Consider the following 27,961-nt stretch of genomic DNA (forward strand, 5'->3'; position numbering starts at 1 on the left):
GATGTGATACTTAAGTCAGCTCTTCTCTGTACCCGCACAATTAATACAACATATATTCTCTAGATTCATGCTACTATATTATGTGATTTGTACATTTATAAATATATAATATATAAATATATTTGTATGCAAATATATATATATTTTTAATATATAGATATTTATTACAATAGTGGACTTTTAGCAAAAAAGAATATCCCAAACTTTTTCACTTATATTCTAAATAGCTTTTCCCAGTTAAATACATGCATTAATTTTAATTACTGTAATATACAGAATATTAAAATCATTTAGACTGAAATACAAAGTTACATGTATCAATTAAAAACCGAATTAAAAATCATAAGAATGTATCACTTGCTTCTTTTTTCTATTTTGCCTTTACCAAAACATGCAAATTCAGATGAATAATTACTGCTTCAAATTAGACACCTTAAGACCCACAGGCTTATTACAAAGATGTGGACACTGTTTAAATCACTTGCCTAAAATCTGAGGCTGCCATCTGGACCTTCATGTGTTCTTTCATATTTGCTAAGTGGTGGATATTTTCTTTATCAAAAACTATCCTGGCCAGATGCTGTCCCTAAAGATACCTTCTAAAACTAAAGAATTTGGAATTGCCTGAGGATATACATAAGTAAAAATAAAGAAATAAAAATAAACACACACAACACAAATTCTTGAAAGAATGTTGTGACAAAAAGTCACTGTTGATACAATCTCATGATGTAATTGAAAAATATTCCTTTTCTCTAAAGAAATTGATCTTCATATAGTGAAATAATGAAGCATTGGCATTGCAATCACCTTGGTAAGCTTCAAGGTGACCTTTACTAAGCAATTCCTGATGAATATAATAGTGCAGCAAAAGGAAACTAAAATGTATTAAATTATCAACATGTCTTCAGCAAGCAGACATTAAATCAAGGTTGTTTTAGTGTATGAAACACTAGAGTGCCACAATGAATATACAGAAATAATTAAACAAAATTGATTTAATTAGTATGCAATTGTATATCTTCACTAGGATTTTAGATAAGATTATCTTTTAATTTAAATGTTATCTGCTATACAATTGTTGGACATAAGGAAAAGAATAAATAAGTCTAATAAAATTAATAATATTTTGAAAAATTCTCCAGTGGAAAAATAATTTTTCCTGAAAATTTATCATTTCTGAAATATCACTAAATTAACATATTTTAAAGAAATATTTGTCATCATATTAAAAAAATATATTCTCCAGTGTGACAAGACCATCTTCCTCCAAATTTTAAGAATTTCTGGATATTTAGTCTATGATTTCCTTAACACAAACTGTTAGGAAGAAAGACAGTTCCAGAAAATAGTTACTCTGGACTGGAAGCATAGCTACAGGCAGTAGAGTTACTATACAGTTTAAATATTATTGTAATAATTTATAGCCAAGGTAAATATGTTCCAACAGGTATCATAAAATAGATTTTTAAGCATTAAGTTGAAAATAAAAATATTATCCAAAGCTATTAATTTTAATGGTAAATTTAATAAAATCATATGTTTATTTTAAAAATATTTAAATACTTTCCTTAGATTAAAATGATTTAAATGTATGTTTACTGTTCTTCAAAATTTTCAGTATGTTTAGGTTTATAGAAACTAAATAAAACATAAAGTTATCTAAGGAAAATATAAAACCATTTGTCTACTCAAACTGAATAGTTCAGTATTTCAATGAATATTTTATGATATTTTGATTTATTGCTTTAATTTCCCACTCAACTTTATACTCACAAATGCAATCTATATGACTGTATGGTAAATTTTTGAAAGAGATATATAATAGTTCTCTTATCCTATAATTTATTCCATATTATCATTCAACATTTTGAAATATACTGTGATGTATTTTATGGCCTAGCGTATAGTCTACATTTTTTTATATTGATTAATACTCCAAATGTTTGGGTGCAGAGTTTTATTAATATCAATGAGGTCAAGTTGTTCAGTAGAGTTGTCTGGTTATTCTGTATCCTCACTGATTTTGTCTGCTTGCTATAGCATTTATTGAGGGAGAGATGCTAAACTCTTCAATACAATAGTGTGTGTTTTTAAATATTAAATTATTATGAATTTCAGAAATATAGTGTGTATATATACATACTTCTGTGTGTGTATATACGCATATGTTTGTATATGTGTGTATATAAACATATGCATATAAATACGCATATATATCATTTTTATATATATATATATATATACTACTTTCAGAAAGTCATTAGTTTTGACAAAATTGAAAGTGACCATACATTTCACCAACTTTAATTCTCTCATATTTCAGATGATGCTTGAATCTGGAGAGTTTAAATATTTTTTCAAAAAATTAAAGAGATAAGTTAAAAATAAAGTTATGGTTTTCTGAAAGTCATTCCTTCATGTCATTCTTTGGATAAGCCACTCATATATTATGTACTATATATATGTATATGTTTATATATATACCAATATTTATATTTATATGTAGTTCATATTTTATATTTAATATATCAATATTTTAATATATTTTACACATATTTATCTTTGTTTATATGTATATTATTCTTTTTTACGTTTTACATGTACTGGACATATAAGTATATAGGGGTGTGTGTTTGGGGGCATGTGTATAACTTGTCCAAAAGGATACATATCATATGTTTTATAGCAGAGTGCAAAGTATGCTAGAGTTGAAATCATAGAGCAAAGTCTATTTTTAAACCAGTATTTTGATATTTGTCAAATATTAGACTCTTTGGACTTTTAAGCTTCATCTGCATGATGGTAGAATTGAAGTATGTTATTGTGTCAACTCTAAAACTCATAGCTTAGGAACATCTACTATGGTTTAAGGCCTGCTCCAAGTACTTTATATGGATTAACTCATTAGTATAAATGATTTATATATCCTCACCTAATATTTTATAGGGATCACCATTATCATTTTCATTTTATAAATGAGGAAAATGAACTCAGAGAGTTTGTGTAGTTATAGCTTGTAGGAAGGCAAGACAGAATTGACTACAAGCAATGGTCTCCCCAGTCTAGGCCCTTAACCCTTATGTGGTATTGTGTATACATTATAAAAAATTTCTGAGGTTTGGTTCTTTGTTTAATTTTCCAGTATTCTCCCTCTGTTTATATCCACATTAAGACTGAAACATATATCGGACTTCCCTGGTGACGTAGTGGTTAAGAATCCGCCTGCCAATGCAGGGGACACGGGTTCGATCCCTGGTCTGGGAAGATCCCACATGCTGTGGAGCAGCTAAGCCTGTGGGCCACAGCTACTGAGCCCACGTGCCACAACTACCGAAGACTGTGCGCCTACAGCCTGCGCTCCACAAAAAGAGAAGCCACTGCAATGAGAAGCCCATGCACTGCAATGAAGAGCAGCCCCCACTCACTGCAATGAAGAGCAGCCCCTGCTCGCTGCAACTAGAGAAAGCCCGCACGCAGAAAAGAAGACCCAACACAGAGAAAAATAAATAAATTAATTAATTAAATTTATAAAAAAAGACTGAAACATATAAAAACTACTAACGTTGCTTTATATTTCTAAACAGTCAGCATAATCTCAATCTTTTAACTGCAATTCACTGTCTCAAAAAATTGTTAATATAACCAAATAACTAGCTACTCATTTTAATATGGGTGGATTAATGAGGCTTCTAAACCTACCTCTTTATTTGTTCATTGACTTGGCTCAGTAAGTGTCTTAGTAAACACTGAAATAATCATATTTGGATTATATTTCAGATAAAGGTTTTACAAACAATTTTTCAAAGTGTGTAATGTTCTTATCAAACTTTTGAGATTTCAAAAAATTTTATGAGATTCCTCAAATGCCCCAGTAATGCAAGTGAGTGTGTCATTGTTTGTTGTTGCCAGAATACAAAGTGGTAGGTTATTAAAATGTCTAAAAGCAGAGGTGGTTAATAAAAATGTACATGGTTTTGTCAAAATGTAATATTTTAATCAGAGATAATAATAGATAATAAGCAATTAAAATCATTTATATAATTTACCTACTAAATAGAGCCAAATTTCTATATACTGTGAAACATCTTTAGTTTTGTTTTTATTTAATTCAGTTCAGGTGAAGATTAAATTTAATTTAGCAAATATATATTAGCATATTTTTGTGCTTTTACATCTCAAGTCCATCTTTGTGCCATTTTAATTCATTTTTATTTTGATTCAAGGCCAAAATTTAGCTATTCTGAGGCTTTATGAGAATTGTTAGCTTGTTTTTACTATATCCTTCACTATGAATAGCTCTTCTTAATTAGTAGGCTCTTATCTAAGGTAATTCAGAAGCAATTTCTAAATCAATATTAGGACTACTCTAGAAAATAACCTACTTTTTCATAGCAACTTGAGCTGTCATATTGCTCTTTAGACTACTTCTGCCACTTGGGACATGTGAAAGTCCTTTGTGGATCTCCATTTATAACGGTGTATGTATGTGTGTACAAAATGTAGGCAAATATATGTGCATATATATATACACATATACAACTTGCAGGTTTATATATCTTGTGTTAGTGTGTATGTGTATTTTTACACACACTGTCATACTGGACTACTTTTAATTCACAGAGGAATAGACAGCAGGGAAATAAAGTATATTGAGGCTTGAGGGTATAGAATAGAACAGGGGATTGAAAATCAGTGGGCAAACAAAACAAAACAAAGTAAATTTTAAAAAGAGACATAAATTAGAGAAAGGTGATGGTGTGTGTTAGGGGAAGGGGGATGGTAAATGCTAGAGGAAATAATTGCCACAAGCAAATTTATGATAAACTTTCAAGGAAGGCTTGCACGTGGTTATTAAATCTGCTTGGGAGATCTGAGCTCAAAACTTCCTTGGGAGCTAGGGCAGCAGAGTGAGGATGATCTAGTAATACATCGATAGAGAACTTGGATCTAATAAGATGTGATGAGATGATAACAAAAACAATGAAAAGTAAAAAAAACAAACAAAAAACCACCTTATTGTAATCAGAAAATATACATTAAAATTTGTAGATAGAAAAATATAGCTCATGAAATTTACACAGTAAGTCTCTTTGGTCTTTAAGGGTAATTGCTAAATGTGTTTTATATCATATCAACAATGTATAGGTATTAGAGATTTTAATAGGATTAGAATTCCCAATTCAAAAAAAAAATCAATTTTCAAAAATTGCAAAGGGAAATTCATAGGTTTAACTTCCCCAAAGAAGTGGTGCAGGCAGATAGATTTTCTCGTTTATCATCTTACACAAGGTATGATTTATCAGGAGCCATACAAAGGATGAGGGGTGCCAGGAAGGGTGATATCTTAGAAAACCTGAGCGATGTGGACATTATATCATCTTTGGATTAAACTCCTTTAATTTGTATCAGATTTTATAATTGACTTTATAAATTCTAAATTGTACCTTATTCCATTTAAATTTCTCCATCTGTTTTTTCCTAATTGTTGAATTATGACTTTTTAAAATATTATATCTTTATTGGAGTATAATTGTTTTACAATGTTGTGTTAGTTTCTGCTGTACAACAAAGTGAATCAGTTATGTGTATACATATATCCTCATATCCCCTCTCTCTTGAGCATCTTTCTCACCCTCCTTATCACACCCCTCCAGGTTGTCACAAAGCACCGAGCTGATCTCCATGTGCTATGTAGCAGCTTCTCACTAGCCATCCATTTTACATTTTATAGGGTATATATGTCAATGCTACTCTCTCATTTCACCCAGGCTTCCCCTTTCCTCGCTGGATCCTCAAGTCCGTTCTCTACGTCTGCGTCTTTATTCCTGCCCTGTCCCTAGGTTCATCAGTACCATTTTTTTTTAGATTCCATATATGTGCATTAGCATACAGTATTTGTTTTTCTCTTTCTGACTTACTTCACTCTGTATGACAGTCTCTAGGTCCATCCACCTCACTACAAATAACTCAATTTAGTTTCTTTCTATGGATGAGTAATATTCCATTGTAGGTATGTGCCACATCTTCTTTATCCATTCATCTGTGGATGGAAATTTATGTTGCTTCCATGTCCTGGCTATTGTAAATAGTGCTGCAATGAACATTGTGGTATATATGTCTTTTTGAATTATGGTTTTCTCAGGGTATATGCCCAGTAGTGGGATTGCTGGGTCATATGGTAGTTCTATTTTTAGTTTTTTAAGGAACCTCCATACTGTTCTCCATAGTGGCTATTTACATTCCCGCCAACAGTGCAGGAGGGTTCCCTTTTCTCCACACCCTCTCCAGCATTTATTGTTTCTAGATATTTTGATGATGGCCGTTCTGACTGGTGCAAAGTGGTACATCATTGTGGTTTTGATTTGCATTTCTCTAATAATTAGTGATGTTGAGCACCTTTCATGTGTTTGTTAGCAATCTCCCTGTCTTCTTTGGAGAAATGCCTATTTAGGTCTTCTGCCCATCTTTGGATTAGGTGTTTGGTTTTTTTTTTTTTTTTTGATATTGAGCTGTATGAGCTGCTTGCACATTTTGGAGAATAATCCTTTGTCAGTTGCTTCATTTGTAAAATATTTATTCCCATTCTGACGGCTGTCTTTTTGTCTTCTTTATGGTTTCCTTGGCTGTGCAAAAGTTTTTAAGTTTCATTAGGTACTATTTGCTTATTTTTCTTTTTATTTCCATTTTTCTAGGAGGTGGGTCAAAAAGGATCTTGCTGTGATTTATGTCATACTGTGTTCTGCCTATGTTTTCCTCTAAGAGTTTTATAGTGTCTGGCCTTACATTTAGGCCTTTGATCCATTTTGAGTTTATTTTTGTGTGTGCTGTTAGGGAGTGTTCTAATTTTATTCTTTTACATGTAGCTGTCCAGTTTTCCCAGCACCACTTATTGAAGAGGCTGTCTTTTCTCCATTGCATATTTCTGCCTGCTTTATGAAAGATAAGGTGATCATATGTGCATGGGTTAATCTCGGGGCTTTCTATCCTGCTCCATTGTTCTATATTTCTGTTTTTGTCCCAGTACCATATTGTCTTGATTACTGTAGCTTCATAGTATAGCCTGAAGTCAGGGGGCCTGATTACTCCAGCTCTGTTTTTCTTTCTCAAGATTGCTTTGGATATTCAGAGTCTTTTGTGTTTCCATAGAAATTGTAAAATTTTTTCTTCTATTTCTGTGAAAAATGCCACTGGTAATTTGATAGGGATTGCATTGAATCTGTAGATTGCTTTGGGTAGTATAGTAATTTTCACAATGTTGATTCCTCCAATCCAAGAACATGGTATATCTCTCCATCTGTTGGTATCATCTTTAGTTTCTTTCATCTGTGTCTTATAGTTTTCTGCATACAGGTCTTTTGCCTCCTTAGGTAGGTTTATTCCTAGGTAATTTATCCTTTTTGTTGCAATGGTAAATGGGAGTGTTTCCTTAATTTCTCTTTCAGATTTTTCATCATTAGTGTATAGGAATGCAAGAGATTTCTGTGCATTAATTTTGTATCCTGCTACTTTACCAAATTCATTGATTAGCTATAGTAGTTTTCTGGTGGCATCTTTAGGATTTTCTATGTCATCTGCAAACAGTGAAGGTTTTACTTCTTCTTTTCCAATTTGGGTTCCTTTTATTTCTCTTTCTTCTCTGATTGCCATGGTTAAAACTTCCAAAACTCTGTTGAATAATAGTCGTGACAGTGGGCACCCTTGTCTTTTTCCTGATCTTAGAGAAAATGATTTCAGTTTTTCTCCATTGAGAATGATATTGGCAGTGGGTTTCTCATATATGGCCTTCTTTATGTTGAGGAAGGTTCCCTCTATGCCTACTTTCTGGAGAGTTTTTATTGTAAATGGGTTTTGAATTTTGTCAAAAGCTTTTTCTGTGTCTATTGAGATGATCATATGGTTTTTATCCTTCAGTTTGTTAATATGGTGTATCATGTTGATTGATTTGCATATATTGAAGAATCCTTGCATTCCTGGGATAAACCACATTTGATCATGTTGTATGATCCTTTTAATGTGTTGTTGGATTCTGTTTGCTAGTATTTTGTTGAGATTTTTCACGTATGTTCATCAGTGATATTTGCCTGTAGTTTTCTTTTTTTCTGACATCTTTGTCTGGTTGTTGTATCAGGGTGATGGTGGCTTTGTAGAATGAGTTTGGGAGTGTTCCTCCCTCTGCTATATTTTGGAAGAGTTTGAGAAGGATTGATGTTAGCTCTTCTCTAAATGTTTGATAGAATTCACCTGTGAAGCCATCTGGCCCTGGGCTTTTGTTTGTTGGAAACTTTTTTTTTTTTAATAATTTTATTTTTTTAAATTTTTGGCTGTGTTGGGTCTTTGGTAATGGGCACAGTCTTTCTCTAGTTGCAGTGAGTGGGGTCTCCTCCTCATTGCGGGTGGGTGGGCTTCTCATTGAGGTGACCTCTCCCACTGTGGAGCATGGTCTCCAGGCTCACGGACTTCAGTAGTTGTGGCACGCAGGCCCAGCAGCTGTGACTCGCAGGCTCCAGAGCTCAGGCTCAGTTGTTGTAGCACACAGGTCCAGCTGTTCCATGGCATGTGGGATCCTCACAAACCAGGGCTCGAACCCGAGTCCCCTGCTTTGGCAGGCATACACTCAACCTCTGAGCCACCAGGGAAGCCCTGTTTGTTGGAAGATTTTTAATCACCGTTTCAATTTCAGTGCTTGTGATTGGTCTGTTCATTTTTTCTATTTCTTCCTGGTTCAGTCTTGGAAAGTTGTACTTTACTAAGAATTTATCCATTTCTTCCAGGTTGCCCATTTTATTGGCATATAGTTGCTTGTAGTAGTCTCTCATGATCTTTTGTATTTCTGTGGTGTCAGTTGTTACTTCTCCTTTTTATTTCTAATTGTGTTGATTTGAGTCTTCTTTTCCTGATGAGTCTGGCTAATGGTTTATCAATTTTTTTTTTTTTTTTTTTTTTTTTTTTTTGCAGTACGCGGGCCTCTCACTGCTGTGGCCTCTCCCATTGTGAAGCACAGGCTCCGGACGCGCAGGCCCAGCGGCCATGGCTCATGGGCCCAGCCGCTCCGCGCGCATGCGGGATTCTCCCGGACCGGGGCACGAACCCGGGTCCCCTGCATCGGCAGGCGGACTCCCAACCACCGCGCCACCAGGGAAGCCCCGGTTTATCAATGTTGTTTATCTTCTCAAAGAACCAACTTTTAGTTTTATTGATCTTTGCTATTGTTTCCTTCATTTCTTTTCATTTATTTTTGATCTGGTCTTTATGATTTCTTTCCTTCTGCTAACGTTGTTTTTTTTATTTGTCTGTTTGGTTTTACTTTCTCTAATTGCTTTAGGGTAATGTTAGGTTTTTTACTTGAGATTTTTCTTGTTTCTTGAGGTAGGAATTTATTGCTATAAACTTTCCTCTTAGAACTGCTTTTGCTGTGTCCCACAGGTTTTCGGTTGTCATGTTTTCATTGTCATTTGTGTCTATGTATTTTTTTATTTTGTCTTTGGTTTCTTCAGTGATCCCTTGGTTGTTTAGTAGTGTACTGTTTAGCCTCCAAATTCATAAAATCAAGACTAATGGTTGCTGACCTTGTTCTTCTAATTTCTTGTTTATGTTCGTTTTTACAAATTTCTTGACATGCTTAGGAGTCATGATTTACTTTGAATCTGGTGCAAGATGAATTTAAATTATGTTTACTATTTGAAAAATCAGAAAATGAGCTCCCACTTACAGATCCATATCACTTAATAGTTAAATTGAGATAATCTTGATTGTAATTGTTGATACAAATTATTCTTTGGGGGATCCAACTTTCCAGAAAGTACAAGACTTATGAAAAACAAACACATATTCATTGCTAAAGTTTTCAATAAATTTAGAAGCTCTTATCTGAGTGATTGTCCCTAGAAATTATTTTTTCCAAATTTAGGCAAATTATTTGAAAAAAATTTCCTACATTTTATTTAATGAGTAAAAGTGACACCACTAACAATCTAGCTGAAAGTTAACTAATTTACAACTTCCTTTACTAGCATGTGCATGTTTATCATTCTGATTTTTGTGAATGTTTTTATTTTGGAGTTCTTCCAATTCTTTAAGCATGATTTAGTGCTGATTTTTCTCAGACAATTAGGAGGATGTGAGATATGCTTTATCAATATTTCCTCTGTGTGTGTGTGTGTGTTTGTGTGTACTCCAGTATTTGAAGTGGAAAGAAAATATAAAGCAATATTTTCTAATTGGTTGAAGATACCTGAAGTCACTTGACTATAGACAACCACTTTAAACAGACTAAGACTCTGTAACAAGGAAGAACAGTTCTGACTCCATACTGGATTTGTTTCTTTTACGTTAACCTTTGTATTCTATTGCTTTTTCTACAAATTCATCACTAAAGGGATATTGCCTATAGATTAAGGTATACGTAATGGCTTGTATCTGGGAACCTTTCCTCCCATGCTTGAGTGTTAAGCTTTGTTTAGCTCACAGGAAACAACTGACCAGGCCCACCTGTGAGTGGCTACAGGAAAGAAGAAATTAACACATCCCCTCCAGAGTCTGGCTGGAATATTTGCAACAATTTATTGCCTTTTTTTACTGTGTCTCTACACCTCCCCCTCTTTATAAAATAAACTAGCATCCAAACCCAGGAAATATAGTTCTTTGGGACACTAGTCCACTACCTTCTCAGTCTGCTGGCTTTCTGAATAAAGTCACTATTCCTTTCCCCAACAACTCGTCTCTCAGTTTATTGGCCTGTTCTGTGGTGAACAGTAGAATCTTGGACTCAGTAACAATTCTATATGGTCCTGAGATCCAACTCAGGCAATGCATCCTATTATTGAGAGAATATGAAGACATTTCACTCTTCTTGGATTTATGGTGTTGTCATCCAGTCTTTTAATAACTCTGTGAATGTGACTTATTTCTGACAATCTTTTCTGTTATGCTATTATCACTCTTGATTCATTCACATATTTCTGACTTTATGTAAGAATAAAGGAAATGTTAGCATAGTTTATGTGGTATTCATAATATTCCCACCTAAATTCAACACTGGTAATAAATTGTCTAAATGTTTTCTAAGCAGGTGATCTGGAGAAAATACATTAAAGTACATACTCTGTATGGAACAACCAGATCAACTAACCAGTGTGAACATTTCCAGAGAAAAAGGGGAAAATATCCTGAGAATCAGGCACATGTGGCTTTATTCAAACAAAAGTACTCATGTTTAGGTGACAAGTTACTGAACTTCTATGTGAGCCTCAATTTTTTCAGGTGAAATGTGAATATTATACATTAATAGTCCTAGGGTTTTATGAATTTATAAGATGCATGAATATAAGATAATCATACTGTAAATATTAGTTTTCACCCTTCACTAAGTTCCCAGTAGTGTTGATTTCCTAATTCTACAGTTGTGTCACAACATGATGAGATAAAAATGATTTATTATTTCATAATAATAATATTTTATATTATAATGATATAACAATAAACAATTTTAACACATTTTTAAAAGATTTTTTAACCATGAGTATCTATAATTGTAACGGTAGACTAACACTTTTCATTTTATTGATGAGCATATTCATTACCTTTATAAAGATGAAAATATGTTTACATTTTTTAGCAGTTAACTCATACATTAATTGGGAATTAGTATGTGTCTATTCTCTGGCAGCTGGAGTTACATTAAAAATTAGAGTGTAACTGTTCTTTACATGTTTTTTCCTGGAAAATTTGCTTTTATGTAAAACAACAGAAGAAAAACATTATCTCAATGGTTATTTAGTCAGTGTCACATTTGTTTATTTCAGTGTCAGTTTATGACTGTTTGCAATATTTTCTTTGTTTACTTATCCCTGATATCAAAGTAAGTAGAATATGCATTATTTCCTCTGACAGAATCATAGTTTCCTCAAGAATTAGAGGAAGAAAATAGCTATTTAGGGAGCAGCAACTATAGAAATATTCCCTTTATCTCTGAAATACAAGGTTCACATAAGTTAATGTATATCCAACTTCTCAATGCTTATGAAGTCTCTTCACTCTTACTGTAATTCAGAATGTTGCTAAGTACTAATTGGAAGGGTTTTGAGTCACTCCATAAGATATTTTACAATTGGTCAAGTGTCAAATCTTGTTCCTCTGAATGATTATTCCACTGAGGCTTGTCACTAAATTAAAACCCTCTACTACTTTTTAATCATTTTGTCCTTCAGAATCATTACTGAGACCCCCAAGTCTAAGGCTAAAAATCATATAGATTTTTGTTGTCATTGTTATTGTTGTTGCTTATAGATATTACTCTGTAACTACCATATACCTTTTTTAAACTTTATGCTTAAATTAAGCTTTTTAAAATAGATTTCCCAAGCCCCAACAATAATTTTTAATATTTGTGTAAGAAGATGTTATAATTGGAATTGGCATTTATGGGTATCATATTTTTTAATGTAATAATTAAATTTAATGTATTTAATGTAATACATCTTCCAGATTGATACTACCCAAATTAATTAATGTTGATACATATTAAGACAAATTTCAGATTGAGCTTAATCTAGTTATGAATAAAATAAAGTCTTATTTTTTAAGAAATACATTTTGTAATGCTATAGCTACTATAGATAGTGATTCCTCTGATGGATCTGTGCAAAGTAAATTGAAAACCGTCTGGAAATAATTCACCATTCTAGGTGCCATTAAGAACATTCATGATTAATGGGAAGAGGACAAATTGTTAACATTAACAGGAGTTAGTTGATTCCAACCCTCACAGATGATTTTGAAAGGTTCAAAACTTTAGCAGAAGAAGCAACTGCAGGTGTACTGGAAATAGCAAGAGAAGAATTAGAAGTGGAGCCTGAAGATATGACTGAATTGCTGTAAGCTGATGATAAAACTTGAACAGATGAGCAAAGAAAGAAGATTCTTGAGATGGAATCTACTCCTGGTGAAGATGCCATGAAGATTGTTGAAGTGACAGCAAAGGATTTAGAATATTACACCGTTTTGTTGGTAAAGCAGAGGCAGGGTTTGAGAGGACTGACTCCAGTTTTGAAAGAGGTTCTACTGTGGGTAAAATGCTGTCAAATAGCATTGCATGCTGCAGAGAAATTTTTCATGAAAGGAAGAGTCAATCAATGTGGCAAACTTCATTGTAGTCTTATTTTAAGAAATTACCACAGCCATCCCAACCTTTAGGAACCACTATCCTGATCAGTCAGCAGCCATCAACATAGAGGCAAGACCCTCCACCAACCAAAATGTTATGACTCACTGAAAGCTCAGATGATCGTTAGCATTTTTTAGCAATAAAGTATTTTAAAATTAGGGTTGGTACATTGTTTTTTTAGGCATAATGCTATTGCACATTTAATAGACTACAGTATAGTGTAAAGATAACTTTTACATGCATTGGGAAACCAAAAATTTGTTTGACTTGCTGTATTATGATATTCACTTAACTGAGGTGGTCTAGAACCAAACCCATGATATCTCCAAGGTACTCCTGCATTTAACTCTGTTATTTTAGGACAAAAGCATCAAGTGTGGAGGCCAGAATACTCCTCCATAATCAGAGGGGGACTTGGGTAAGCTCATGGGTTGTAGTTTCTCGCCTGTCAGATAAGAAAGATTAGGTCAAATTATCCCCTCACTTACAAAGAAGGGTCCATGTTGGATTGCCTCTCCCAATATGATGTAACAATTTCAAGCACACCAAATTCTGACTGAAACACTTTTCTAGTTGGAACTTTTGTGAACTTGACCCTTGATCAGCATTTATGCATATTCAGCCCAACTGTATGATGAAGTGAATCATTCCTCACAGTTACAATATTAAGGAACACAATCCTGAGCTCCTTTCACAAACAGAGTTTTTCAAACTTGGGGAAACTTTTTTAAAAGATATACTACTAGAGAGGGGAAAGGATACAAATATGTCACATAAGATATAATTAATAAATATCTTCAAACAACCAATTCCTTAGATATTGATATTTCATTCTACTATGGCACATTATATCCATGGCACATCAATCAACAAAAATAATTTAATATGCATGTGTCCACATGAATAGGCAATATATGCATATTCATGTGGACACATGCATATTATACATATATGTATCTATATACACACATGTTTACACATATATAAGTACATATGTATAATATATATACACAGTTTTCTAAGTACATGCTGGTTAATTTGGTGCCAGTGATATATTTACACTTCCAAATGCTTGTATGTTATTCTGAATTTAATTCTGTTTCTGCTGAATATCTGGGGACATCATCCATGTATGATATTTAAGTTTCTAGGATTGTTTTCTATTTGCCTGGCACTGAAAGTATAAGTAAGAAATGTGAACTCCTCGCTCTAGCTGTGTTTTTCAGGGGTATCCCTAAGTAGGTCTAGCACACTGACTCCAACACTATGAAGCTCATATTGGATTTCAATGTGTGGCTTTGAAATCCCAGGCATGGTGCAATTTTCTGAATTATTCACACATAATCACTCCATAGGGTTACATTTAAGCATGATGGGAAAGCGCCTTAAAGCAGGCAGCCATGAAGAGTCTTGTCCTGTAGTCGATATTCAGAATACATTAAGATTGATGATAACATAATGTTCATGATCTAAATGTGTTAAATTACCTATTCAGAGATTACGGTAGAAATAATGATTTCAGATGTCTCAGATAAGCATTTAATCATCATTTTCTCCACTTATTGTTATTAGATGGATATACATTCAAAAAGCAGAAGAAAAAGAAGACTAATTCACTAAGTGGCATTGATTCTACATAATGCATAGTTAGAAATGCCCATCAAAAGTATGGTTATCAGAAATAATACTGTAAGTAAATAAATTATGTCTCTTAAACTAATAATAGAAGAATACTATTACTACTGCTGCTAATAATCGTGGTTTTAAAATGAAAGTACATACTATTTTCAGAATCTAAAAGTTAAAAAAGATATAAGCAAAATTACATCTTAAATAATCTAAAATTTATAATTAAAAAGGTGACTATTATAAATGATTTGGCAAAATATAGTTTCATAAGTTTAAGAAATGTAAAGCAACTTTTTAGATTTCTAAGAATAGTACACAAAGGAACAAATATAGTCCATTATAAGTAAAACTAGGTGAATATTACAGGTGAATATTATAGGTGAATACTAGGTGAATTGTATAATTTTATAACACTTGTTTTTAGTTTGTTCTCATTTGCAAATCCTGTCTTCTCAATCCACAAGGTACCCAGTATATATTATCCAAACATATGGCTGGATACAACTCCTTTTGATGATTGAGGCACATAAAAAAGACTTGATGCTAGAATGAGCTTGGAATGAATGGCACTTTTAAAACAACTAGGACATAATTCATTGACCAAGAAGACAAGTGGTAGACGATTAAGCTTACAGGGTCAGATCATAGAAGAATCCATAAACCATGGTAAATTCCAGTTGCCACGGTTGCCAATTAGAAGGTTTTAAGTGGCATGATGACACAATATTCAGTATAAGAAAAATGTCACCTCGGAACTCTCTGGTGATGAACTATTAGGAAGCAAAATTGGAGGTTGATAATTGGAAAGACTCAAGATATATTGTGAGCATAGGAAAAAAAACTTGATGGATTGATTTCAGAGTGTGATGAGGAAGTGGAAAGTAGAAATGAAACTGGGTAGAAAAAGATTGTAGGCAAGTGGAAACAGAGAAGCAATTTCAGTTTAAAATACCAGCGAGACGTCCAACAAGAAATTTCATAGCAGTGGAATGTACAAGTCTGGAGTTTAGAGTACATGTCCCAAGTCAGGAAATACATTTAAGGGTTATCAGCATGGAAATGACACTAAGCAAAAAAAGAAGATGGAAATCAGAGCTCTGTCTACCAAAGAATTTTCATATTGTACTAAGAAAGCTAACGTTATCTCTCTATTTTGACAAATGTACTCCAATTTTTTTATGTTAATCTCATGTTGCCTTTAATGAGAACTGAGAAGGTAAGGAAAAAAAGCAGTTTTATTTAGGAAAACGTTTTGGTACATTTTTTACTTTACCATTTAATTAACACACTTAATCATAGCTAAAATATTTATATGAATCAATTTAATAAAACAAAATTGTTCCTTATTGATTTTTGCAAATATTATTTACTACATGTAAGAAAGTTGCTTTAGGGAAAATAATAACTGTTATGAGAAGTATAATTTACAACTAAGTTTAGGTAATTACTCAGTATCATTTCTACTGATTTTATTATATAAGCCTTGGATCATGTTTTCAACAAATAGTCAAGAAATGAAACCAGGATTCAAAATAAATAAATAAACACATATATTTATAGATCTTTTTTTCTCTACCTTTAAAGTTAACAGCTGCTTTTCTCATAGGCTATTTTCTTCCACAGAAAATACTATATTGGAGAAAATTTATTTCATACTTCATGAGTGCAGAATTTATTAAATTTCTGGTTGGCTTTAGGCAGAAAGGTATGTTTGAGGTTAATGTGGGAAAATAATAAAATAAAATAAATGGAGTTGATTTAATCTGAAGGAAAAAATGCTTCCCAGAATTTCCAACATGAAACCACTTTTAAAGGAAAAAACACCTATGATACCTATAAGGTAGTTGTTTTCCTTCATGCCCTACAGCCTCAATTCTCTGAAAGAAAGTTGTACTTAAAAAAATCTAGTGTCCCACATTTATAAGATGTTCAAAAATATTTATTTGACAGTGTTTGCCACTTGGTAATAAATTGTTATACTAATTTAAATGACTAGACAAGTATATTTCTTTGAAAGTATTTCTTAATTTGAAATTTTCATTTGACATGACTTCCCAGTGATTTTACTGTAAAGAGGATTTTATATTATAATAGTCTTAAACGTGAGAGAAATCACACATGCAAAGGTGACAAAAATTATCTTCGATAACTGATGGGAAAATTTGCTATGAGTAAAGATATTCTACTTATTAATACAAGTATAAATTCAAATTGGTAAACGTTAATAAAAAATACTAAGACTTCAAGTAACTGAGATAACATATGTAAGGTGTGTAAAAGAGTACCTACTACCCAGAATAGCCAATAAAAATAACCTTTAGAACTCAATAATAAGAAAACACACAAATCAATTAAAATATGGGCAAAAGATATGAACAGACACCTCATCAAGGAAGATATACAAATGGAAAATGAACATATGAAAACCTGCTCAACATCGTACGTAATTAGAGGATTCAAAATCAAAACAACGAGATACCACTACACATCTTTTAGAATGGCCAAAATCTCAAACACTGAAAACACCAAATAGTGACAAGGATGTGGAACCATAGGAACTCTCATTCATTCCTGATGGGAATGAAAAATGATACAGACACTTTGGAAAACAGTCTGGCAGTTTCTTACAAAGTTAACATACTCTTACCATACAATCCAACAAATAAGCTCCTTGTTATTTACCCGAAAGAGTAGAAAACTCACATCTACACAAAAACCTGCACATTATGAATGTTTATAGCAGCTTTACTCATAACTGTCAAAACTTGGAAGCAACCAAGATGTCCTTCAATGGGTGAATGGATAAACAAACTGTGGTGCTTTTATACATTGGTATATTATTCAGCACTAAAAAGAAATGAGCTATCAAGCCATGACAGTACATGGAGGAAACTTAAATGCCCATTGCTAAGTGAAACAAGGCAATTTGAAAATGCTGTGTACTGTGTGATTCCCATTATATTACATTCTGAAAAAAGCAAAACTATGGAGATAGTAAAAAGATAAATGGTGGCCAGAGGATTAAGAGGAGAGAAGGATGGATAGGTAGGTGGAGCACAGGGGATATTTTAGGGCAGTGAAATTATTCTGTATGATACTGTAATGGTGGATATATGTCACTATACATTTTTCAAAAACAATAAAATTTTCACCATGAAAAGTAAACCTTGGGCTTCCCTGGTGGCGCAGTGGTTGAGAATCTGCCTGCCGATGCTGGGGACATGGATTCATGCCCCGTTCCAGGAAGATCCCACATGCCACAGAGTGGCTAGGCCCATGAGCCATGGCCACTGCACCTATGCGTCCAGAGCCTATACTCCACAATGGGAGAGGCCACAACAGTGAGAGGCCCGTATACTGCAAAAAAAAGTAAACCTTAATGCAAACTATGAACTTATTTAATGATATTGATTCAATATTGGTTCTTTGATTGTAATAAATGTACTACACAAATGCAAGATGTTAATATCAGGAGAGACTAGGGAAAGAGGAGAGGAGCTTAAGGGAATTCTCTGTACTTTCTTCTCAATTTTCCTCTGAACCTAAAACTGCACTAAAAAAATAAGTATCAATTTAAAAAACCAAACAAAACCAACAAAAAAGAAAAACAAGAAATGAGAAATCATCTCTATATCTTATAACTGCACGTCTCTGGGATGTTTACATAACATATTGAAGTAGTTCCAATCTCCTAAATATTAGAGGAGATAATGTTAAATATATACCTGGAATCTAACAACCATCAATAAAAAAAATTGTTGGTTTTGTTGATGATTGTACTCCTGTGAGGGTTGTTATCTGAAAATCCACCAACAGCATTCAAATTCTATGAGATCATAATTTAAATAACTTGAGAAAAATTAGAAAGATTAAAATATTAATTGGACATTTCTAAACTAGTCATGGAAGAAAATGGCTGATCTTAATAAGGCAAAAATAAATTTAAAAATGGAATAAATTTTAGAGTAAGCAAATAGACATCACTGAGTAAACAAATAATGAAGTATAAATTGCTGACAAAGGGCATCCTCCTGCTTCTCTCTAATTTCTTTCATCACATTCCAGAAAAATTGTAATCAAATTGTAAACAATAGTAAAGTATATTTAAAAACTAATCAAAAATATTGATGTAGAAGTGGGGGGGAAATATGTGAAAATAATGTAATATTTACAAGAGAATTTGTGTCTACAAATCAGAAGTACAGAAGACTCTTCCACGTGTACTTTCAGAACAATAGTCAATGAGAGAAACCACAGCAAAGAGAGGACGTGCCAAAAGAATGAGGACAAATATTATTGCAATTTTCCAAAATGGGAAATAAGGGGATTCTAAAACTACATATCAGTTAGCCAAAACGCTTGACATGTGTCTTGGCAAAATTCTGAAACAGATTATGTAGCAGATGGTTTGTGAACATTTCACAATTGTATTGTTGATCACTAGGCTCCAACATGAATTCACACGGTGCAAATCATACTAAAGTAATTGTCTTTCCATTTTCATTGTGGCATAAATTAGGTCAGTGGACTAGGGGGATACAGATTCATAACAACTTGAATTCAGCAAAGAAGTTTGCAAAGATTGTTATCAAAATGTTTTGTGTGATTTTCTAAAATGTTTCTGGCATGAAAGTGCTATTACATGGAATTTTTTGTTGTTGAATAACTAATTCTTGTTATAAATTTGTGGATACAGTTCTGAATAAGTATCATATATCAGAAACACCTGTGGAGCATTTTCTAAAAACATATGCTTAGATCCAAAACCTACCCCAGATATCCTAATTCAGTAAGCATGGTTATATTTAGGTTATTTTAAACAATAATTTACAAAATAATATAATGCAACTGATTTTTCAATTTTATCTGAGAAAATTAATACTCTTTATAATTATTCTTTTAGTTTTGGGGTTGCACTATTTATTTTTCATAAATGACTTTATTGTATCCTTCTTCTATAGCTATTCCATTTATAATTCAAGTCATGATAATGGTATTATTTTCAGTTTTTACTTTAAACTTGATTTCCTAGCATTGTCTACTTTCAAAACGTTATGCAGATCAACACTTTAAAAGATATTACTGGGGATTCCCTGGTGGCGCAGTGGTTGAGAGTCCACCTGCCGTTGCCAGGGACACGGGTTCGTACCCCGCTCTGGGAAGATCCCACATGCTGCGGAGCAGCTAGACCCGTGAGCCATGGCTGCTGAGCCTGCACGTCCGGAGCCTGTGCTCCACAACGGGAGAGGCCACAACAGTGAGAGACTCACGTACCGCAAAAAAAAAAAAAAAAAAGATATTACCATATTATGAGTCCTCTCAAAACCCTTCAAGGACTTTACCTCTCATATGGAATAAAAAACCTTATCCACAAACTTCAGTATAACTGAGCACCCTCTCACCTCTGAGAGCTCGCGTTCTAATGACTTTCTTTCTCATTCACTCTACTTCAGCCAGAGTGCCCTTTTTTACTATGCTTCAAACAGGGCTGTCACCATATTGGTACCCTGGTATTTGCATTCCCTCTACCTTAGATATCCACATGGATTGTTCCATCCCTTATGTATTTTAGTTATTGTCTGTCTCCCACACAAGGATTTTTGTCTGTTTTATTCAATGTTGTATCCACAGATACTTCTTGGTATCTAGCATATATATATTAGGTGGAACATATATTAATGAGTGAATAAATAAATAAATAACTTATCTTTGCTCCTATGCGTCCTAAAAATAGAATAACTGTTTTTATCCTGAAATTAATCAAGATATTGATTTTATAAATTATTGATTATAGGATTATATGAGACACCACCATTCTATTTAACATTGCCATATTTGTAAAAACATATTTAATAGGAGAGTTAACATTAAAAATACAAATACTTCCAAAGACTATATATCTTAGTCATTTGACTGCTTTATTTAAAATGCTGCCATTTTCTTTTCTAATTTACCTGTCTTTACTATATTTGAGAGCATACTGACACAAATTTAATTAATACTTTCTGAAAAAATTGTAAAATCATTTATTATGTCTGTTTTATGTCATAATGTTGTCAGTTATACTTAACATACACACATACAGCTCAACAAGAAAAAGAAATATAACCCAATTTAAAATTTAGCAAAGGACGTTAGACATTTATTCAAGGAAGATATATGAATGGCCAGTAAGCACATGAAATGATGCTCAAAATCATTAATCATTAGGGAAATACAAATCAAAACAACAATGAGATACCACTTCACATGAACTAAGAGGAATAAAAAAGAAAAATACAATGAATATTGGCAGGAAATAGAGAAAATGGAGCCCTTATTCTTTGCTGATGTGATTGTAAGATGGTATAGTAGCTTTGAAAAACATTTTAGCCATTCGTCAAAATGTTAAACATAAGACCAAGCAATTCCATTTCTAGATGTATACCTCAAATTGATAGAAACATACTTTTACTTAATAACTTGAACACAAATATTTATAGCAGCATTATTAAGGCTAGTAAAAATGAAAACAATCCAAATATCTATTAATTAATGAATAAAAAATAAGATATATACATATGATGATAATAGCAAGGACATGGAAGCAACCTAAATGTCCATTGACAGATGAATGGATAAAGATGTAATACATATACACAATGGAATATTACTTAGCCATTAAAAGGAATGAAATTGGGTCATTTGTAGAGACAGAGATGGATCTAAAGACTGTCATACAGAGTAAAGTAAGTCAGAAATAGAAAAACAGGGCTTCTCTGGTGGCGCAGTGGTTGAGAGTCCGCCTGCCAATGCAGGGGACATGGGTTCGTATCCCGGTCCGGGAGGATCCCACATGCCGCGGAGCGGCTGGGCCCGTGAGCCGTGGACACTGAGCCTGCGCATCCAGAGCCTGTGCTCCACAATGGGAGAGGCCACAACAGTGAGAGGCCCAAGTACTGCAAAAAAAAAAAAAAAAGAAATAGAAAAACAAATATCGTTTATTAATGTATACATGTAGAACCTAGAACAATGGTATGGATGCAAAGCATTCTATTTGCAAAGCAGAAACAGTGACACAGATGAAGAGAATAAAAGTATAGACACCAAGGCAGAAAAGAGGGCGTGGAATGAATGGGAGACTGGGATTGACATATACACACCACTATGTATAAAATAGATAATTAACCAGAACCAGCTGTATAGCACAGGAACTCAAGTCTGTGCTCTATGGTGACCTAAATGGGAAAGAAATCCGAAAAAGAGCATATGTATATATATATATATATATATATATATATATATATATATATATAGTGAATTCACTTTGCTGTGCAGCAGAAACTAACACAACATTGTAAAGCAACATAACCCAATTAAAAAAAAAAAAAAAAGATCAACCAGAGGGCAGAAAGCAGAAGCAAGAAGAATTACAATTCTGCAGCCTGTAGAACAAAAAGCACATTCACAGAAAGATAGACAACATGAAAAGGCAGAGAGCTATGTATCAGATAAAGGAACAAGATAAAACCCCAGAAAGAGAATTAAATGAAGTGGAGATAGGAAACCTTCCAGAAAAAGAATTCCGAATAATGATAGTGAAGATGATCCAGGACCTCGAAAAAGAACAGAGGCAAAGATAGAGAAGATATAAGAAATGTTTAACAAAGACCTAGAAGAATTAAAGAACAAACAAACAGAGATGAACAATACAATAACTGAAATGAAAAATACACTAGAAGGAATCAGTAGCAGAATAACTGAGGCAGAAGAATGGATAAGTGACCTGGAAGACAGAATGATGGAATTCACTGCTGCAGAACAGAATAAAGAAAAAACAATGAAAAGAAACGAAGACAGCCTAACAGACCTCTGGGACAACATGAAACACAACAACATTCACATTATAGGGGTCCCAGAAGGAGAAGACAGAGAGAATGGACCCAACAAAATATTTGAAGTGATTATAGTCAAAAACATAGCTAACATGGGAAAGCAAAGAGCCACCCAAGTCCAGGAAGCACAGAGAGTCCCATACAGGATAAACTCAAGGAGAAATACGCTGAAACACATAGTAATCAAATTGGCAAAAATTAAAGACAAAGAAAAATCATTGAAAGCAGCAAGGGAAAAACGACAAATAACATACAAGAGAACTCCCATAAGGTTAACAGCTGATTTCTCAGCAGAAACTCTACAAACCAGAAGGGAGTGGCATGATATACTTAAAGTGATGAAAGGGAAGAACCTACAAACAAGATTACTCTAACTGGCAAGATTTTCATTCAAATTCAATGGAGAAATCAAAAACTTTACAGACAAGCAAAAGCTAAGAGAATTCAGTACCACCAAACCAGCTATACAACAAATGCTAAAGGAACTTCTCCAAGTGGGAAACACAAGAGAAGAAAAGGACCTACAAAAACAAACGCAAAACAATTAAGAAAATGGTCATAGGAACATACATATTGATAATTACCTTAAACATGAAAGGATTAAATGCTCCAACCAAAAGACACAGGCTTGCTGAATGGATACAAAAACAAGACCTATATATGATCTGTCTACAGCAGACCCACTTCAGACCTAGGGACACATACAGACAGAAAGTGAGGGAATAGAAAAAGATATTCCATACAAATGGAAATCAAAAGAAAGCTGGAGCAACAAAACTCATATCAGATAAAATAGACTTTAAAATAAAGAATGTTACTAGAGACAAGGAAGGACACTACATAATGATCAAGGGATCAATCCAAGAAGATATAACAATTATAAATATATATGCACCCTACATAGGAGCACCTCAATACATAAAGCAACTGCTAACAGCTATAAAAGAGGACATCGACAATGACACAATACTAGTGGCAGACTTTAACACCTCACTTACACCAATGAACAGATATCCAAACAGAAAATTAATAAGGAAACACAAGCTTTAAATGACACAGTAGACTAAATAGATTTAATTGATATTTATAGGAAAATCCATCCCAAAATAGCAGATTATACTTTCTTCTCAAGTGCACATGGAACATTCTCCAGGATAGTTCACATCTTGGGTCACAAATCAAGCCTCAGTAAATTTAAGAAAATTAAAATCATATCAAGCATCTTTTCAGAACCCAATGTTATGACATTAGACATCAATTAGATGGAAAAAAAACATAAAAAACACAAACACATGGAGGCTAAACAATACATTACTAAATAAACAAGAGATCACTGAAGAAATCAAAGAGAAAATCAAAAAATACCTAGAGATAATGACAACAAAAACACAATGATCCAAAACCTATGGGATGCAGCAAAAGCAGTTCTAACAGGGAAGTTTATAGCTATACAAGCCTACCTCAAGAAACAAGAAAAATCTCAAATAAACAATCTAACCTTATACCTAAAGGAACTAGAGAAAGAAGAATAAATGAAAGCCAAAGTTAGCAGAAGGAAAGAAATCATAAAGAGCAGAGCAGAAATAAATGAAATAGAAACAAACAAAAAAAAGCAGTTGCAAAGACCAATAAAACTAAAAGCTGGTTCTTTGAGAAGTTAAACAAATTGATAAACCATTAGCCAGACTCATCAAGAAAAAGAGGGAGGGGAGTAAAATCAATAAAATTGAAATGAAATAGGAGAAGTTGCAACAGGCACCGCAGAAATACAAAGCATCCTAAGAGACTACTACAAGCAACTCTATGCCAATAAATGGACAACCTGGAAGAAATGGACACATCCTTAGAAAGGTATAACCTTCTAATACTGAATCAGGAAGAAATAGAAAATATGAACAGACCAACCACAAGTAATGAAATTGAAAGTGTAATTAAAAATCTTCCAACAAACAAAAGTCCAGAACCCGATGGCTTCACAGGTGAATTCGATCAAATATTTAGAGAAGAGCTAACACCCATTCTTCTCAAACTCTTCCAAAAACTTGCAGAGGAAGGAACACTCCCAAACTCATTCTATGAGGCCACTGTCACCCGGACACCAAAACTCGAAAAAGATACTACTAAAAAAGAAAATTAGAGACCAATATCAGTGATGAATATAGATGCAAAAATCCTCAACAAAATACCAGCAAACAGGATCCAACAGCACATTAAAAGGATCATACACCATGATCAAGTGGGATTTACCCCAGGGATGCAAGGATTCTTCAATATACACAAATCAATCAATGTGACACACTGTATTACCAAATGGAAGAATAAAAAACATATGATCATCTCAATAGATGCAGGAAAAGGTTTTGACACAATTCAACACCAATTTACGATAAAAACCCTACAGAAAGTGGGCATAGAGGGAACCTACATCAACATAATAAAGGCCATATATGACAAACCCACATTAAACATCATTCTCAATGGTGAAAAACTGAAAGCATTTCCTCTAAGATCAGAAAAAGACAAGGATGTCTACTCTCGTCACTATCATTCAACATAGTTTTGGAAGTCCTAGCCATGCCAATCAGAGAAGAAAAAGAAATAAAAGGAATACAAATTGGAAAAGAAGAAGGAAATCTGTCACTGTTTGCAGATGACATGATACTATACATAGAGAATTCTAAAGATGCCACCAGAAAACTACTAGAGCTAATCAATGAATTTTGTGAAGTAGCAGGATACAAAATTAATGCACAGAAATCTCTTGCATTCCTATACACTAATGATGAAAAATCTGAAAGAGAATTTAAGGAAACATTCCCATTTACCACTGCAACAAAAAGAATAAAATATTTGGAATAAACCTCCCTAGGGAGACAAAAGACCTGTACGCAGAAAACTATAAGACACTGATGAAAGAAATTAAAGATGATACCAACAGATAGAAAGATATACCGTGTTCTTGGATTGGAAGAATCAATATTGTGAAAATGACTACACTACCCAAATCAATCTACAGATTCAATGTAATCCCTATCAAATTACCAATTGTATGTTTTACAGAACGAGAACAAAATATCTTAAAATTTGTATGGAGACACAAAAGACCCCGAATAGCCAAAGCAATCTTGAGGGGAAAAAAAGGAGCTGGAGGAATTAGGCTTCCTGACTTCAGACTATACTACAAAGCTACAGTAATCAAAACAATATGGTACTGGCACAAAAACAGAAATATAGATCAATGGAACAGGATAGAAAGCCCAGAGATAAACCCACGCACCTATGGTCAACTAATCTATGACAAAGGAGGCAAGGATATACAATGGAGAAAAGAGTCTCTTCAATAAGTGGTGCTGGGAAAACTGGACAGCTACATGTAGAAGAATGAAATTAGAACACTCCCTAACACCATACACAAAATTAAACTCAAAATGGATTAGAGACCTATATGTAAGACGGGACACTGTAAAACTCTTAGTGGAAAACGTAGAAAGAACACTCATTGACATAAATCACAGCAAGATCTTTTTTGATCCACGTCTTAGAGAAATGGAAATAAAACCAAAAATAAACAAATTGGACCTAAGGAAACTTAAAAGCTTTTGCACAGCAAAGGAAACCATAAACAATAGGAAAAGACAACCCTCAGAATGGGAGAAAATATTTGTGAACGAATCAACAGACAAAGGATTAATCTCCAAAATATAGAAACAGGTTATGCAGCTCAATATTTAAAAAACAAACAACCCAATCCAAAAATGGGCAGAAGACCTAAATAGACTTTTCTCCAAAGAAGACATACAGATGGCCAAGAAGCACATGAAAAACTGCTCAACAACACTAATTATTAGAGAAATGTAAATCAAAACTATAATGAGGTATCACCTCACACCAGTTAGAATGGGCATCATCATAAAATCTACAAACAATAAATGCTGGAAAGGGTGTGGAGAAAAGGGAACCCTCTTGCATTCTTGGTGGGAATGTAAATTGATACAGCCACTATGGAGAACAGTATGGAGGTTCCTTAAAAAAACAAAAATAGAATTATCATATGACCCAGCAATCCTACTACTGAGAATATACCCAGAGAAAACCATAATTCAAAAAGACACATACACCCCTCCCAATATTCCTTGCAGCACTATTAACAATAGCCAGGTCATGGAAACAACCTAAATGCCCATCGACAGACAAATGGATAAAGAAGATGTGGTACATATATACAATGGAGTGTTACTCAGCCATAAAAAGGAACAAAATTGGGTTATTTATAGACATGTGGATGGATCTAGAGACTGTCATATAGATTGAAGTAAGTCAGAAAGAGAAAAACAAATATTGTATATTAATGCATATATGTTGAACCTAGAAAAATGTACAGATGAACTGGTTTGCATTGCAGAAATTGAGACACAGATGTAGAGGACAACCTATGGACACCAAGGGGGGAAAGGGACGGGGGTGGTGGTGGTGGGATGAATTGGGAGATTGGCATTGACATGTATACACTGATGTGTATAAAACGGATGACTAATAAGAACATGCTATATAAAAAAATAAATAAAATAAAATTCAAAAAAAGAAGTGCTGATATATGCTACAACATGGATGAATCTTGAAAACATTATGCTAAATGAAAGAAACCAGTCACCATTCTATTTCATGCTGCCATCCTCATAAAAACATATTTAATGATAAGAAATTTCACAGTCACAAAAGTCCACACCATCTGTTTCGACTTATATTTCCAAAATAGGCAAATTCATAGAGGTGAAAAGTGGATTGGTAGTTCTAGAGAATGAAGGGGAAGGGGAGAGTGGAAAGTAGTTGCTAATGTGTAAACTCTAACGTGAAAAAGAAAAAAAAAGATTTCTTTTTCAAGTGAAGAAAATCTGAAATTAAATAATGGTGAAGGTTGCACAGCACTGTGAATATACCAAAAAATAAAAATAGAAGATGAATTTTATGATATGTGAATTGTATCTCAACAAAGCTCTTTAAAAATGCAGTGTATGACATTGTGACTAATTACCTAATATTCTTGTTCAATATGGGAATACTTAAAACCTCTGGAGTAGCTTTCATTTATTTTTATTTTGAGTAGGATTTTCTTGTAAGGATGATAATGAGAGATCATCTTCTTTTTCTTTCTTTTTCTTGCTAATAGAATTTAGTGGACTAATGGGTGGGACTAAAGGCTTCCACTTTCTTCTGAGAAATCTGAGTCTTACCACATGGTTCTAGTGAAATTTATATGCATAAACCATACTTTGCCCATGTGAAACTGCACACT

The sequence above is a fragment of the Delphinapterus leucas genome, chromosome 4 (assembly GCF_059928025.1).
Source record: "Delphinapterus leucas isolate spDelLeu-1000000601 "Yukka" chromosome 4, BTC_Dleu_Yukka2, whole genome shotgun sequence".
Lineage (NCBI taxonomy): Eukaryota > Metazoa > Chordata > Mammalia > Artiodactyla > Monodontidae > Delphinapterus > Delphinapterus leucas.